Genomic DNA, 15,491 nt, shown 5'->3' with positions numbered 1-15,491 from the left:
TTATTTAGGGGAAGATTGTTTGGAGATGGGGATTAGTTTCTTTGAGTTGACTACCTGAATACAAACCTTACCAAGGGTCATCTCCTTTTTCTAGGACTTCCTGACTGCCTTTGAAGCAAGCTGTATCTACCGGAAATTCTTCAAAACTTTGACCTGACAGTGCCTGCTTCTTTAGTGTAGAGAAGGGTTTCATACAGATCTGAATCAAGACTCCTCGGGGCAGATAGATTAACAAGTAGTTTAAAGTTGATTTAATTAGGGAACTTGATTAAAATACAGTGTTGTTTTTTCAGCATATGGGCTGAACTGTATGCACATAATCTTTTTACATGCACAAATGACAGTAAATTATGCAGGCTGTCTCACAATTTACACATGGAATCTTAATTTGTGCTTATAGAAATTTTCCCCTTGGAGTTGCAGAACTGCAAATTGTAACTGAAGACAACGGAAACTGTAAGGACTTCACATCCATAACATCAAGTACCACTTGCATGCTTCAGCTGAAAAGCAGACCTGCTGTTCAAAAAAATGCTTTGCCTGGCCGTAGTGGGAAGATTTGGTTTCATCTGCATCACCCAAGGTAAAAATCTGCTGTATTCTCATGTTGAAGTTTCACTCCCATAATCACTAAGCAGCACTGATGTAGCCCAGCAGGTCAACTGGACACCACAAAGAATCAAGTGAGCTCCCCAGAAAGCAGACTTCCTGGTCTACGTTTAGAGTGGAAGTAGGATGAAAGTCAAGATTCTACTGAGAGTTTTTCTGATGCTCTCTTCTGTGCTGCTAGGTAAAAGAAATGAAACCATCTGAAGAACTAAGTAAGAGTAGCAAAATTTTCTTTTAGGAAATGATGCTAATACACTCATTTGGGAAGGCTTGTGAGGAAACGAATGGTGAAACAATTCAGAAGGGCTTCCAAAGTTCTATTATCTCCCTCCTTTTTTATTACAAAAATGGGGGGTGATTATAAATACATCTATATAGCAATCGAAATAAAACCTGCCAAAAGCTACAAAGGTGATGCTTCAAATTCAATGCAAATAGTGAACCCAAGTTAATAACGCAATCCGCTTAATATGGAGAAAGAACTTAATGACTCTTGACAGATATTCACTACAAACACAATATATGTGTATCCTGATTATAAGGATGTAGAGACCATGCTGCGTCACAGCCTTCATGTACTTCTACCCCATCTAAGGGATATAGACAGTGGAATTAAATGGGTTCAGCAGAAATGTGCCACTTTGCACAAGTGCTGCTGGACAGCTGTTTGTACTTGTTTTTGTGAAATGCATTTGTATGAATTCAGAAAAAAAAAAAGGCCCAACACAGATTTAGTATTGACTTGCTGCTAACCATGAGATGTCTTGCTTTAAAGACATTATCACACAGCTCATGGGCATTCTAGCCATATGCAGGCTCATGGCTTGGTCAAAACCCAGTCCAATACATAACGGTCACTTTGAACCAGGGCTGAACAAAGCTCATCCTTCATTCATTTTTACTTCAGCGTTCACCATCAGTTCAGCTGTACAAATTGCTGATGCTAATTCTTTCTATCATAGACAGGCCCTAGGGTTTTAAACTTTATCCATCAATCTAAGTATATCTATCCACTCTAACATTTAAAGACAGATTAGGTCATTAGTTTTGAAACCTGCAATAACAGTTATCACAAGTTATCACAAATAATGTAGTAGGAATTTTTTTTTTCATTGTATAAGCTTTTTAAAAGCAAATTTTAAAACTTTTTTTCTTTTTTTCGTAATAAAATAAGGCAGCTAAGTACATAAGAAGGATAATATTTATTCACTGAGAGAAGTATAATCCTCAAATTCCTGCAGAAGCTTACAATTTTACCTGACATAAAATATTTTATGTCTGTATTATAAGTAGCATGAGAAACCTCTTTTTTCCAAGGATTTTATCTTTGGTTATTTGCATCATTTCTTGCAATCAAAATTAAAAGAACTCTTCACAAAATCATACTTAGGATCTTTCCAACCATAATTAACATTTTCACGTGTTTTGCAATTAATTAGAAAGTTAGAAAACTGCATCACTCAATTACCTTTGGATGTTTCATCTCTAATTAGTCAGATATAGATTTCTGCTAATACACGTGTCCTGCAACAAGAGCTTCTCAAGTACAGGTATCAGAGGAATCAAGGCAGGTTCTTCATAGTCTAAACCCAGTAAAGAGCCTTGAAGACCCTCAGCAAGTTAAAATCCAGTCAAAAATTACTTTGCTGATAGTGAGGAGTGACGAGAGGAATTCTGGGGAATTATAAAAGAGAGGGATATGAGAAGAGGAGAGAGGGTATATTGTCTAATCATGTCAGGGTTGGGGCCCAAGCATTTTGTTTACCTAGTGACTTCAACTGTTGCTGCCTACATTAAGAATCGCTTCACAACACAAATGTTAAGCAAAACTGCTTATGTTTAAGATTGTCTGTAATTCTAGAGTCAAGAGTTTAATAATCTAAGAAGTAGTAAAGCAGATGTACTTCTTGTATTACTCACTCCCATTAGACAAAGGAATGAGAGTTGCTTTGTTTTGCTTTTTTTGTTGGTGTTTTTTTACAGTTCTGTAGATCGATTCTATCCAGTTCCAATGAGCACAATGGGAGTTTAGGAACTGATGCCAGTAGACCTACATTCTACAAAGAGCCAAAACTAAAGAAAGTTAATGAATCACATTTGAGCCACTCATGGGAAAATCAAAACCACTAAGAAAATCTTTTTAACTTTCTCATTGTTCAATTTGATAGTAGATGTTAGAAATCACACACTTCCCACTCCTCACATGTCAAGGCACATGGACCATGGCCACAGCTAGGACAATGTTCTGACTTACAGCTGTAGACCCAATGGCAGGCAGCTGCAGTACAGACTAAGGACTGAAAGATTCTCTTGCAGGGGTCAGTCCTGCAAGTGAACCAAAGTAAAAGACAGAAAAATCTTTTGCTTCATCTTTGTTCAGCACCTCACTCCTGACTGGCTGTTCTAAGTGCCACTGTCACAAAAATAATTAATAAAGAATATACCTCTTTCAGGACTGTGCATTTGGTTTACTGCTCTGAAATTCCATAAGTAGATTCTACACACACTCAGCATGTGTTTATTCATTCATGTGGAAACTCTTCCTCTCCTTGCCCCCTATTACACCATAGTCCCATAAACGCTTGTTCTGAAGTTAACTATCCTTCTAGATGATGCTCTCAGCAACAAAAGTTGACCTGAGAAATAAAATTTAATTAATAGCTATCTACTCTTTATGATTTAGAAGGAAAGCTGAAATCACCCTTTCCAGACCTGCTTTTAAAAAGCCATTCTCTGATTATTTATTTGCCTTTTAGAATTATCAGAAACATTAAATCTAGCTTACCCAGTTTGACTAACAGGCTCATATCTTGTGAGATTTTTTTCAGTCCTCAGCTGAAAATCCAGCCTTTGAATAGAGAGCAGAGGTATTTTTTCACACGTTAGGATTTTGCAGTAGACTACATTACTAAATGACAGACAAAAAAAAAGATGAAAATAAAAGTTTCAGCAGAAATTGCCTCGAAGGTTAATTAATTTCATAATAGTTGTATATGATCCTATTATTCTTCCTCTTCTCTACCAGTAACATAGGTACTGATATGTTCAAGATTAAGACACCTAAATTTAGGCATTGAAATATAAGTACTCCGTTCAGTTGACTAAACATGATGTCTGACATGTCACAGATCTGATACAGTGCTATAAATCCCATCCAAGTATCTTAGATACTTTGACAAATTTTAAATGATCACTACAAATACTTAAAATGCACCTTTAAGGCAAGTTATTCAACTTGACCAACTTGCTGCGACTTGAAGTACAATTCAGCTGATCCAAAGTAGTTGTTTTAGAGCAAGCAGAATCACTGTATAGGTCTATTGATAAGGAACAGGATTCAGGTACCCAAACATAACCATCTAGAACCATCTAACAACAAAATGAATCCCAATTAAAGGTGTATTTACTTTTAATCTTGTGTAGCTTGCATTTTGTGGGATTTTGGGAGGGCTTTTTTGAGAAAGAGAGGTAGATGTCTAAAAAGGTGTTCTTTTCAGATTCTGTATGCTGGCTCAGGAATTCTATTTGATGATGCACCATTATTACTCTTCTCCAAATACCAGGGGATTTAATACATTTTTGAGCAGAGGCTTCAAGATTAAAAAGAATAACTTCAAAAAATAAAATTACTACCATACTTTTGAACAGGAAAAGAAATATAATACTATGAGACCTATGAGAATACTGCTGCACTTAGCTGTATCACTCCAAATCATAACATGTAATTGCTGGGAAAAAAAGATACTTGGGTAAATCAAGTAACAGAAGATGGTGGTAAAACACGATTGCAGCTGTTTTCCAGCTCCCAGACCTGCTAATATTAGTAAAAAGATAAGTTGCAACTACAGTTTTTACTGGTGTCGAAAATGCTGAAAGGTGGCTCCACCTTCACCTTTTCAATCAAAATCAGCCACCCAAAGAGCTTTTGTTACATGAGATTCACAGAGTGAATTTCAGAGTATCTGCAATGGTTATGTGAAGGGCTCGACTCTCTTTTCTTTGACAGATCTAGGCCATCTGAGCAGGTTTTAAACTTCCTTCATCACCTCCGAGAATGAAATTAAAAAGAAGGTATGCAGTACTCAGTCTGAAAGATTTATAGTATTGAAAGCTGGCAGAGAAACTGAACACATGGAGTTAACTATGAAGGGATGTGAAGATGTTTTAATAACCAACATTAATGACAGCACTGCTAGCGGTTGCAAAATTAGCTGCTTCTCTGTCCTGTGGTGTCTGTGGTAGTGCCTGTTACTCAAGTCCTTTAACTTTTTCTCAAAAAGCTACTGTGTTACACAGATCTTCGAGCAACTGCAGAAGTCAAACCAACCTGGACTATTAAATGGAACAGATAAACTGAACAGTTAAGATAGAAAGGGCAGCCCCAGTTTTAAAATCCATTTTATATTTTGCTATATTTGATTCTTAGTACCAAAAATAACTTTGGATTTAAATTTTTTCTGGCTGTTTTGTTCAACCCTGGTCACAAATCAGTTAGATGTGCCAAGGAAGCCTGGTGTTGGAAGATCAGTGTGTACTATGGAATAGCAAAATTATGGCTATGCCCAAAGGGAGAGAAAGGGATGGGGCTTGAAAGCATTTAGAGATAGGAGGAAGTGCCCTCAAATGGCAAAGAAAGGGAAAAAAGGAGACCTAGTCTAGGAATCACGACAAGCTCATTGGAAACTGAATTGGTAAATTAAAACCCTTGTGGAAAATTACTACCATAGATTATTCATAGATCATAGAATGTTTTGGGTTAGAAGGGACCTTCAACGGTCCCTTGTCAAACCCCCCTCCCGTGAGCAGGGACATCTTTAGCTAGATCAGGTTTCTCACAGCCTTAAATGTTTCCAGGGACGGGGCTTCTACCACCTCTCTGGGCAGCCTGTTCCAGTGTTTCACCACCCTCATTGTAAAAATATTCTTCCCGTTACGCTGGTAAAAAGAAAAGCGAGGAGTTGTGTTCTCATTACACCAGTGCTGAAGCAATTGCCATTACTATTCACTGCGGTGAGGGACATTTAACTTAGAAATCTAATATTTGTAGAACATATTTATAAGTATATAGAAGTTCCTAATTGTTAGTATGTAGTTACTAATCAAAGACACTACTTCATGCAATCACAATTTTAAAAAGAAAAAAAAAAAAACAGCGGCAAAAAAATCTAATGGAACAAGAGGTTTCATTTCATTTTTCAAAGAAAGTGTCTCTTGGACAGAAGCCTAAGTTAAAGATTGTTTAAATTAAAAAAGGAAGGACATGCATAATCTCTTCATCATTCTCCTCTTCCCCAATTATGGTTTTGTCTTCTTCAATGCTAGAAAGTAGTTACATTAGTTAAGAATGAAAAGGCTTTACAAACCAGGGTTCCATAGAAAGTCATAGGCAGACATGCCTTTCTCCAATGTATGGTTAGACACTACTGGGAAACACTAATGAAATGTCTTCCACAGATGTGAAAAGAGCACAAAACAAAAATAAGACAGCAGGCAGAGGCCAGGTACAGTTTCTTTCCTCCGAAAGACTGTTCAATCCCTGCATGAATTAGCGTTATGTAAATCCTCCTCTAACAGTGTTACATCAAACATTGGCTACCGCTAACAGAAAGAATATGACAAAGCATTTGTCAAAGTACGAAGCAGTATTTTCCTCACATTCTCATTTCCTTCTTTTGTTAGAATCTAGTCCCACATGTTCTCTGGCTCCAGCCATTACTGAAGTTCCTCAACAGAGCAAGTTCTGTTCTCCCTCACAAAAGGGAACTACTGGATGAAAAACAAATGTCTTTATCAAGACCACAGTCACTGGAGAGTCTCAGCAACAGCTGATAAAAACAAAACAGAGAAATAATTTGTCCATTACGCTGTTGCCTTTTCCAGTGGGCTCCAATCACAGACTTCTTATTTCATAGACAATTAATTAAGTTCAAAAATTCTCTTGACATGAGGTGAGAGACTAAAGAGAACAAGGATTTTCAAACAATAATTTCTATTAAAAGCAATCACATTGTGGGAGACAATATATCATTATGTACAGAGCTCCAACAACCCCTCTACATCCAAAACTGCTCATAATCAAATACCCAAAACCATTATGGTAGGCCTGACTCACCCTTTGGCAAACACCAGCTGAGAAAATGTTAATCTTAATTAGCCAACAAACAACAAAGCCAAAAGTGGTAACACGGAGAAAGATGTAACTTTAAATCCTTACATTGTGTCACTACTATGATCTGAACTCCACAGCCTACTGCTGAACCAGGAACATCCTCTATACACAGCAAAATTATGCACATTTACCTCACAGTTTCTGTTGATAATGTAGAGTGATACACATCGATTTTCTGACTATCACATAGCTATTCATATAGAATTAGTTCATAAGTTTTTTAGGATTGTTATACTTATTGGGACGTAAATGTACTTCATATGCAAGTGGAAGTACTAGCTGTAAATAAAAAGAAAACTAAATATAACTGTGGAGAGACAATAACTTAAAGTCACAATAGCTTGGCCAGTAATTGGAAAGATGTTCTTTCCAGGTGCTAGATAAAAGTTACACAGATCTTCTGGTCAAGACCAGAATGCATACAGAAATTAAAAGAAACAGACAGCTACAAATTGTCTCTCCAGGAAGGAGCCCATGAATTACCAACAATTGCTTGAGTTAAGGCACTGAAAGAAGGGCACAGAGACTGAAACATGCAACTCAGAATACCTGTGGACATAGCATTAAATCACAGCTTCCTGCTTTTTCCAAGAAAATAGTAAAGTTTAGGTAGGATTGGGTAACACAAACTTATCTCTTTGTTTAATGGGTAGGAAGTTTGTGGGAATAAAAAATACTTTGCTTTAAAAATCTGGCTTTGAATCACCTTAATCATTCACTAGCAAGAAATATTTTATTTCAGCTGACAGAATTAGGCCTATCATGTTACTATGCCAAGAAACCAGAAAAGATTGCTACTGAGCTGAAGCAGTGCTGAACCAAAAAGTCCTAGCTTCAAGAGAGATGAGGGGAGAAGTGAAGCTATCTGCTTAACTACTTACTTACCTGTATACTTAGCTATCTACTCAAACAGGAGTGCAAAGGTGCTTAAAGCACAGGTAAGTTGTGAACTTACAGTATCCAACAGAGCAGAGGATATACATCACACCCCTCAGCTATGAAGGTGATGAGGATTCTGCGTAGCTCCAGAACCCTCACCACATTTTTCAATCATGTGTATACCGCACTCATTTAAAATCAGCATTCAACATGTACTGATTCAGAGAAAGGAAATTTTCCCCCAGGAACATTTTCAGTATTGTTCCCACAAAGTAACTTTGAGAACTAGGCACGAGCTCCAATATGTAACAAATGAAGGAAGTCTATTAGAGACTTACTTTTACTACAGCTTGAACGTAAGGTCCAAACCTGAAAGATGAAGACATTTTAAAATGTACATTTCCACCTACTGCCATGGCAGGGTCATGGACAAAGTTTTCTTCTGCCAATCATTTCCGTATTTTGCTAAAGTGGAACTCTAAGTAGCAGAGAAAAAATAAAAATTATTAGAATCACGGAAAGGTAATCGGGATTTACCACAAGCTAAGTTATTGGCAGAATGCATATACATTTAGTTTGTATCCATTAACTAGATACAATTAACCAGAATGACAAAACCAGGATTATATAGCCTGAACTAGTAGATATTATTGGATTTAATAAACACACAGATGTAGTGGAACCCGTGAGCAACCTGAAGCCACTCATTGTTACTGAGTTATCCGCAATTTTTGCAAACTTATTAGACAAGCACTTAATTTGAAGTATTACCATTACCAAAAGAACACATGAGAATACTATACCAATTCCAAAATGTCCACATCTATGCAATACATGTGGAATATTATTTGTGTTTGTGCTTAACTAAGTTTACTCAAAACATTCTCCTGGGGTGGAGAAAGAGCATAAACTGATTTTTTTATTATTTCATCAAAGCAAAAATAAACTATTCATTCATCTGTGTATCAACCTTCATTTTGTGTTTTATTAAAATAGCATACGTGGTAGTCTTGTCTATATTACTGATGACAACATGGTGGCTACTGGACTGATATAATGGTCTCAAGGAGTTTCCAAATATAAATATATTCTAATGGGATAATCCCTAGAGCATGGATATGGAGGAATGCTAGCTAAATAATGTCACTTCTGTCGCAGAATTGGTTTCAAATTAATTGTTTCTTTCTAAAGCTATAATTATCAGGAGGAATGCAGTTAGTCAGAAAAGATGAAGTTAAAAAGTGCATAATGTTTAATAGCTCATTAAATAGAAAATATATTGTAAATTTGGGAATCAGAATGACTTGCAGCTAACTGTGAGATGATGGGTCATGGCACATGAAAAGAGACTTTTTTGGCAGGAAAGCAATTTGGTAATGCTGACTGCAGTCTGCATTTACTTGACATTCTGAAAGATCATATGACACCAATGCAGATGAGGTGAACAGTGAAGAGAAAAGGAAGGGCAAGGAGAGATAGAGGAGAAAAAGTTAGGTTATGAGCAGCTGGAAGGATGATGAGGAAGAGGAGAATATGAATGCCATTATTGGGAGTTCAATTTTAAAGTGGGAATGGGAGCAAGATGTTATATTAAAGAGACTCAGTGTATTCATGCAACTATAGTGATAGCTGTCTCAGCACTTTTCTCACAGAAGGGGTTTATGTAGAATTCATATAGGTGAATAATTAGCAATTTTGTAATTTCCCTTCTGATAAGAAAACAGTAACTGTTATGTACCCATTGCTCTGAGTATGATTTTAAAAGCATACTTCATTTTTTAAAGCATGAAGTGTGTATTTACCAGATGTCAAATATGCATTTATAATAATGCAACAAATCAAAGCAACTACAAAGAAATCCTGAAACATTTAAGAATAATTATACTGTTAAAAAAAAAAAAAAAACTTAAAACATTACACTACAGCCTCAAAGCGAAAGAAGCTCAAAACAGCTGAGCTAAGCTTAAATTTTCTCCTAGTATGTTTTCACATAAGCAGTGGCCCCAACAATTACATGAGAGGACACAAACATGAGCAGAATGGGACAAGGCAGCTGTGTATTTGCATGGTCACAACTAGATGCATGCCACACCAGCCTGCACAAATATGAGGGCTAAAGCCCCTTAAAACCTTGTACAGTCATCTAAAAGCACAAAGTGATGTATGAAGTACTGCAGTATGTGGGTTCAGATTCCCAGATGAAGCACAAGCAGCTTAAAACAGGAAGAAAGTTACCCAGACTGACATTCTTTTATTTTGTTAGGTTTTAATCACAAGTCAATCAATATGGTAAAACAAAATCTGGGATACAATCACCAAAAATACTTCTATCAGTGTACTGGTTTTGGCTGGGATAGAGTTAATTTTCTTAATAGTAGCTCATAAGGTGCTGTGCTCTGGATTTGTGACCTTGAAGTGTCAGTGGCCGTGGATAAGGCCACAACACAGCAGGTACACCCCTGAAGGGACTGTGGCCCACAGGTAAGGTCACACTGGAGCAGATACACCTGTATGAGATCGTGGCCTATGGATAAGGCCATGCCTGAGCAAATACATCCCTAAAGGGACTGTGGCCCATGGATAAGGCCACAGCAAAGCAGGTACACCCCGAAGTGACTGTAGCTGTGGGTAAGTCCATGTCACAGCAGGCATACCCGTGAAGAGACTGTGCTCTGTGGACAAGCCCATGTTGGAGCAGGGGCAAGGGGAGTTCATCACAACATTAAACCCTATGGCCTGGTCCAAAGGGGCCGGGAGGGAGATCGTAATGGATACACATTTAAATTGTTGTAACCCATGATCTGAGTTGCATGTTATAGGAAGTACTAGAGCAGGAACCACACAAACCAACGGAGGATGAGCCTCACAAGAAGCAGTTCAATTGCAGCAGTGACCCAAACTGAACTGGCTTTGGTCCCCAATAGCCCCACACAACACACCACGTCTCCTGTCCTGACTGACCACCATAACAGATAGAACCCAAGCCAGACTATATGAATTCAGTGGACATTTTATGGACGTTATACAGGGGTGGTCCATAGACCAAGGGAGTGACATCTGGGTATATATCAAAGGGCAGGTAGGGGAGGGGATGGTTAATGAGGATGTATGGGATAGTGTGGGACCTGAGCATAATGTAAATGGTAAAGAATAAGGGTGAAAATTGTGCTGGTTTTGGCTGGGATAGTTAATTTTCTTCATAGCAGCTTGTAAGTTGCTCTGGTTTGGATTTGTGATGAAAACAGTGTTGATAATGCAAAGATGGTTTAGTTATTGCTGAGCAGTGCTTACACAGCCTCAAGGCCCTTTTTAATTTCTCACCTTGCCCCACCAGTGAGAAGACTGGAAGTGCAGGACAGCTGACCCCAACAGACCTAAGGTCCATACCGTACGACATCATGCTCAGCAGTAAACGTTGCAGGGAAGAAGGAAGAAGGGAGACTTTTGGAGTTACGGCATTGCATGCGATGGAGCCCTGCTTTCCTGGAAATGGCTGAACATCTGCCTGCTGATGGGAAGTAGTGAATATATTCCTTACTCCTTATTGCTTGCGCATGCAGCTTTTGCTTTATCTATTAACTGTCTTTATCTCAACCCACAAGTTTTCTCACTTTTGCCCTTCTGATTTTCTACCCCATCCCATGGGCAGGGCAGGGGGGGGATTGAGTGAGCAGCTGGGTGGGACTTAGTTGCTGGCTAGGGTTAAACTAGAACAATCAAATTATAATGTTTAAAAACAAAAGACAATGAAGTCTTGTTGCCATAAAGGAAATGAATCTGCATGGGGGGTACAAAAATTTCCTAGGTCTGAAGCTCAACCAGCACCTGGCTTCATGGCTACTTGTTTCTTTGAATATCCATTGCAGAAATACCAATGTAATGCCTTGATTATGAAGGTTTGGACACTTCTGCAGTAACGTGTTTTAAGTATCACCTTAATTCCAATGCAAGTGATATCCCTAGTGATTCTAGATTGAACAGAAAAAAGCAGGATCATATAATGAGAAGTGTCAGGCAACATTAAGCATATTGGCTGATAATATCATATCTGAATTTACAGCACATTATGTTAGCATACAAATACAGTATTTCTTCTGTCTTGATTCCAGTATGCTTATAAATCAGAACTTATCTCACTTTATTTCGTGCTGTGTCCTGGGTTACAGTGTAAAATGTGCCAAAAGGAAAAAAAAATATATTCTATTACCATCTTCAGGAGCTGTTGAGACCAGGTGGGGCGGTGCTCCCTGCCTCCCCCCTCTGGACTATCTCCTGTTACTGGGCACAACAATGCCTTATCGCCTGACCCATCGATAACTCGCTCCTGGGCTATCTCCTGTTAATGGCCCATCAAGGAACTGCCTCACGACTCCCCATCCCATTGTGAGATGCTCCGCCCGGGGAGGGGGGGGGGGAAGGAGCCAAGCAGTCCATGCCAAATAAAAACGGAGATTTTGAACACCCTAGCAGCCTTCTTCCACTGGATTCCCAGAGGAGCTTTTCCTCCCACTGGAGTTCCAGAGGACAAGAGCTACCTACCTACCACTGGACCTTCGGAGGAAGACCAGACTCTTTTACCTGATTGCTGCTTCCACAGCACTACATCCATCACTTCAGGAGGACTGCAGCCAGCATCTTATCGGACTGCTACCGCCATCCTAACAGGGTGTCAGGTTGTATTCCTGACTCTGTCAGTGTAAACCAGTGGGTTGTTTGTTTTTCCCTGCCTTGTGTTTTATATATATATATATATATATATTAGTAAAGAACTGTTATTCCTATTCCCCATATCTTTGCATGAAGGCCCGTTAATTTCAAAATTATAATAATTTGGAGGGAAGGGGGTTGCACTTTCCATTTCAAGGGAGGCTCCTGCCTTCCTCCACAGACACCTGTCTTTTCAAACCAAGACATGCTGCTACCAGACCTCAAGATAAAACTTCCAATCTCATTTAAGTATACCTTATTTGTTACAATACATAGATTAAAAAAATTTCAAAGCTAAATAAACACAGGTAACACAATCCGGAGAGGGTATTCTTCTCCTGTGATGGTGCTGAAATAGATCTTTTTTTCTGCAATTAAGCTTTAAACATGACCTCATTTCTTGCAGGAATACCACAGCATGATACATCTTGTCAGAAAGTGGTATTTTACTTTAGTGCCACACCAGTAACATCACATTTTAAAATTTACGTGATTGTAATTGTAGTTTCTAATTATAATACAAGGTAGCTACTTGTACCATCTTTCTAAAAATTACCTGCTGTTATATAGTCTCCGTCCTAAATTTAAGGGGATTGAATGTTTATAAAAGGTGTAGGACTGACAAGTCACCAAAACAAAGCTCAAGTCTTAAGTAATATCCAGAATAAAGACACAAACATAGTCATCTCAACAGCACCCCACCTCCATGCCATCAACATGGATCACTCTAAGCAGTTAACAACGTTTATTCAGGCTCGCTTCAGAAAAGTCTTCAAGCACGTAATTAATTTGACTAGTCCCATTGAAGCCACACGCTTACAGCTGAAATGCCTTATGTGATCAGACCTCAGGTTTTGACTCTCCGTGCACATAGCAGGCACACATCCTAATTTTTGCTAGTGGTGACTTTTGTGACTTGGACACTTCTACAGTAAGAACCGAACTACGACTGCTAAGTCATTTTAGATAAACTATGAGACAAGCTTCAGACAGTACTGACTCTCATCCCTTACTGGAAAAGATCCAAATTTCAAACAGTTTCCTACATACAAAAGGCTCAGAAAGCCCTTATCTTTCCTCAGAGACATTCTGCCTTACTTTGCAGTGCAATGACACAACAACCAACGACAAATCACAATTTAGTCTAGAACTCAAAAGGCCAAAGATACCTTCAATGGGATCAAACACCAGAAAAATCTCAACTGAAAGGGGATCTAGAGTGCATAGTTTTAATGCAGTGCTCACAGATCTCCCATTTGCACAGTCACAAGGCAGGAGGAGACACCCAGACTGCACATCAGAGGCTTTGGGACAGGTTCTCTCATATGTATAGTTTCATGCGGTGAGGGAGAAGCCACATGGAGAGACTGTAATCAGGAAGAGTGTCCTGCATACAGACACTTGGATGAGCATGAAAAGCCATTTGGCGATCCAGAGGCTGCACTGTACCCTCTCCCCTGTTCCACGACACGACATGTCAGACAGAGACGAGTAGAAGGCCACAAGCCACAGAGGTAACTGGTTTGTGGCAAGATGGACCAGAGGTCACAGTTCTGTCTTATCAATATGTGATGCAGAAACTGCAGTGGGGGAGAGAAAAAAATCCAATACGAGAGTATCACTGTGAATGTGAGAGACTTGTCAGGTCTGTGCTCTTGTCCCTAAAAGAGCTAGTATGAGACCACATGTTCTGAGAGATTTATTTTAGAAATGTATTATACTCTGCTTTTAAAAGGGAAAAATAAAGCAAAACCAGTACACTAAACAATTGCAGTTTGGTTCTAGTAAGTCAGTTAAAATATACAGTACTGCAATACCGCCTCTTTGCATTTCAAGAAGGAAATTGCTTTATTGGATTAAGCCAGTGGTTCGTCTAGTCCAGTATCTCATCTTCAAATAGTGGATGTTAATATCACAACAGAGGCAAGAAATCTTCCACACAGACAGAAGCCAGCATACAACCAAGAGTAAAAACTTGGTTATCTATTTCAAAAACGTTGCATACTCGCCAACACATTTCTTCGTATTTTGCTGTTTATACAACCAAACAGGTTTGCTGAATGGTGCTTGCGCTTTTATTTACCTGCAAAGTTTAGCAATCTAAAGCGTTTTACACAGCCTTAGTTTCAATTCGTGATTTAAGCATAGAAGATTATCAAACAACCACAAGTCTGACAAAACCTCTGTGTGCTTTCACCTGTGTGCTACCCTGTGCTATGGCTCTCCCCTTGGCGTTGTTGAAGGGATGCTCACAGTAGAGGTGGCTGTATACAATGTTGTCCTGGTGCCGAGAGACCTGTGTTCAAGTTTCATATTACATGATCAGCAAGATGTGAAATGAGGCTACTGGAAAATGAAAGCTATTAACATAGTATGGATTATGATGGTTGATAAGCTTTAAACAAGGGGAAAAAAAAAATAATTTCCCACTTTTTTACATATGCAATTACATAACTGATTCTTCCATACCGCAAAAGATACAGGAGCTACTCCTATTTTACTCACACAACGATCAAATCCATACAAAGCATTTTCTAGTGCTACTTCAAGCAACAGCTACAGTTACAATGCATTCTACAAATCACTGTCCTGATGTATCCAAACAGAAGGAAAAAAGCTTTTTGCAGTGACTTCATCCTATTTTATACAAGTATATAGTGTCCTGCCATAACTAGTACTGTAAAGCATGATGTCTTTATTTTCTCTCTTCTACCTCCAAAGCGTTTTTCAAAACACACTGCATGAAAGAAGCTCTATAAAAATGCCTTGAATTATTTGTCTTAAAAAATGTTACCGTTTGGCACCAGCAGTATGAAAAAGTACATTTGGTGGCCATTATTATTTTGTCTTGTCTTTTGATAAATAACTGACTACATATGGTAAGCAAGAGTGGCTGGCAAGGGTGTAGAAAGAATCAACACACAAAAATCACTATCTTCCCAAGTTCTACCAAGAGCGAAAGGAGATAGCTGTAGCTGTCACCAGGAAAAATGAACAACATTACTGTTGATGTTTCCACTTTCATTCCTGTGTCTTATGAGTTTTATAAATCTGAACTGAGTTATAAGGAGGAGTGTTCTGAAGTATATATTAACGGCTCACAAACTCAACTCACTGGGCAAATTTC

The sequence above is a fragment of the Leptosomus discolor genome, chromosome 1 (genome assembly GCF_034619465.1).
Source record: "Leptosomus discolor isolate bLepDis1 chromosome 1, bLepDis1.hap2, whole genome shotgun sequence".
Classification (NCBI taxonomy): Eukaryota; Metazoa; Chordata; class Aves; order Leptosomiformes; family Leptosomidae; genus Leptosomus; species Leptosomus discolor.
The sequence above is the reverse complement of the archived record's forward strand: the minus strand, read 5'-3'. Positions refer to the sequence as shown.